Consider the following 2500-nt stretch of genomic DNA (forward strand, 5'->3'; position numbering starts at 1 on the left):
TTCCAATGTCGAGGATCCTCCGAATTCCACCAAGGACTGAGTCCTTCGTTCGGAGATTTTCCCATAGACAGCAAAGGATGCATATGTGTATCCTTCGCGCTCCCATATTACCCACAATCCTATGCGCGTGGCTTTGCCGGCTCGTTAAAAAAAATTAAATGGCGGAACTAAGCGGGGGGTTGGAGCGGCATCTCTGACGACGAAATAATCATTTAACTGTAAGTATCTTTAGTGTTTGTCGTACATGTTATCACCGTTAATGTGTTAGCTTAACGTGTTAACGCTGGTACTAACTGCTATAGTAATTAGGTAGATACCAGCCGAGCTAACGTTAGCTAACCGAACCTAGCATTTAACATTAGGCTGTGAGCTAGGTTGCTGTCTTTTTGTGTCATTTGTGTTTTTAAAGTTCAAAATCCGGTGGCATTTTAATCTCTTTTATACGTTAGCAGAGATTTAGAAATGAGTGTGTTTATCAGTTGTAACTGCAGGATGGGAGCTAACGCTGCACCTTGTTAACTTAAGTATAACGTTGCATATAACGTTACGTTATAACATTCATAACGGTAAACATCTTTTTCTTGTGTTTGCTGTCTTTTAACAGGGACAAACGAAGGCGGTCACTGACGATGGGAACGCCAAAGACAAGCAGGGAGACTGGCCAAAGACAGACGTTGAATAGATTATTTGCTATAGCCTATTAGAGATTGGCATTCTGAAAATAAATGCATTAAATTAACTAGTTTGTCTGTGTCATTACGTTTTTGGGTGTGTATATAATATAAACTATATATATATATATATATATATATATATATAGTTATGGTGTATATAATATAAACTGTTTTTCAATGTCTATTTCTGACTGAATAATTAGATTAAGATGCTACCTGTTTTAATAACTTGTAAGGTATAGAAGCTCTAAAAAGACATTAACGAAAACGTGTATCTTTATTATAACATTTATTCAAACATTACTATATACTGTACACAAGTATATTCAACATGAAGCGGCGATCAGACACAGCTGCTGATGATGGGGTTGCTTCAAGACTGCAGACAGAAGGAGAAAGATTAGGTTAGTCCAGTAGTTATCCTACCTGTCCTGGTAAGATTAGGTTAGTCCAGTAGTTATCCAACCTGTCCTGGTAAGATTAGGTTAGTCCAGTAGTTATCCAACCTGTCCTGGTAAGATTAGGTTAGTCCAGTAGTTATCCTACCTGTCCTGGTAAGATTAGGTTAGTCCAGTAGTTATCCAACCTGTCCTGGTAAGATTAGGTTAGTCCAGTAGTTATCCAACCTGTCCTGGTAAGATTAGGTTAGTCCAGTAGTTATCCTACCTGTCCTGGTAAGATTAGGTTAGTCCAGTAGTTATCCTACCTGTCCTGGTAAGATTAGGTTAGTCCAGTAGTTATCCAACCTGTCCTGGTAAGATTAGGTTAGTCCAGTAGTTATCCAACCTGTCCTGGTAAGATTAGGTTAGTATCCAGTAGATGTTATCCGTGTATCCTACCTGTCCTGGTAAGATTAGGTTAGTCCAGTAGTTATCCTACCTGCCCTGGTAAGATTAGGTTAGTCCAGTAGTTATCCAACCTGTCCTGGTAAGATTAGGTTAGTCCAGTAGTTATCCTACCTGTCCTGGTAAGATTAGAATTGTATCACAAGTATATTTGAGCATACTGTAACATGAAGGTACTTCATGTAACTGTGTAGTGGTGTAGTTTCTTCATCATGGTCTTAACTGACAACTGTTGACCATTTAACACACTTACACCTACCTTTACTGTGTTAGTGGGTGTTTATCAATGCAGGTATTATGACTTTTCATATGTTGGTTGTAGCCTTGTAGCTTGTGTGTTTACACTACTATTTAACCTTTCTCACTTGCAGTTTACTGTATATCATACTGCCTGTGGTAGCTCATTAGCTGGTAGCTTTTACCTTGTAGTTGCTGATCATATTTTGCACCGCATTTGTCTGAAAGCTAGAAGCTACTGAACAATGAGCTAATGTTGCATACATGCAGTAAACTACAAGCTAATGTAAACGGTTAGCTACTGTAAGCTTAACGTAATTAAGATTAATTAATGCAATTCTCCTTACCGGTAAGTGTTATGACAACTACAAACATGAACTCCCACGAGTTTTTAATTTATTGACATGGGATAAATAAGAGGAAAACGACTATTGCTTATATATTATATAGCCTATCAGTGTCGGTAACGTTACCTACCTTCGCACGTTGCGGGCACAGTTGCCGACAGAATATTCTCCTCCTGCCAGCAGACTGACGCTGATTCAGCTTCTCCATCTCAACAAAAAAATTGAACATCACAGTTCCACATCCATTTCGTCCAGTGTTTTGAAATGTAGCGCGGAAGTGAAGGCGGGGAAACATTTTCAATGACGCAAGCACGCAATGACGTGCACTTGCTAGCCTGTTCCATTGTACATGTTCTCCGAATGCTCAGGAGGAGCCTGGCCTAGCCTCTGAAGGATC

The 2500-nt window shown here is 39.4% G+C and overlaps 2 protein-coding genes and 1 long non-coding RNA gene across 3 annotated transcripts in view; 1 reads left to right on the forward strand and 2 right to left on the reverse strand.

The window, feature by feature from the left end:
- Nucleotides 1-2500, reverse strand: part of LOC116036424 (bromodomain-containing protein DDB_G0280777-like) — a 1700590-nt gene that overhangs the window by 286500 nt on the left and 1411590 nt on the right. The gene's annotated exons all lie outside the window — the stretch shown is intronic.
- Nucleotides 1-2500, forward strand: part of LOC116036425 (C1q-related factor-like) — a 680685-nt gene that overhangs the window by 203699 nt on the left and 474486 nt on the right. The window lies entirely within an intron of this gene.
- Nucleotides 951-2362, reverse strand: LOC116056095. The gene is made up of 2 exons (XR_004106489.2): nt 2234-2362; nt 951-1053 (listed from the first exon to the last, which is right to left on the reverse strand). It is a non-coding gene; the product is annotated as an uncharacterized LOC116056095 (long non-coding RNA).

The sequence above is a fragment of the Sander lucioperca genome, chromosome 13, assembly GCF_008315115.2.
Source record: "Sander lucioperca isolate FBNREF2018 chromosome 13, SLUC_FBN_1.2, whole genome shotgun sequence".
Classification (NCBI taxonomy): Eukaryota; Metazoa; Chordata; class Actinopteri; order Perciformes; family Percidae; genus Sander; species Sander lucioperca.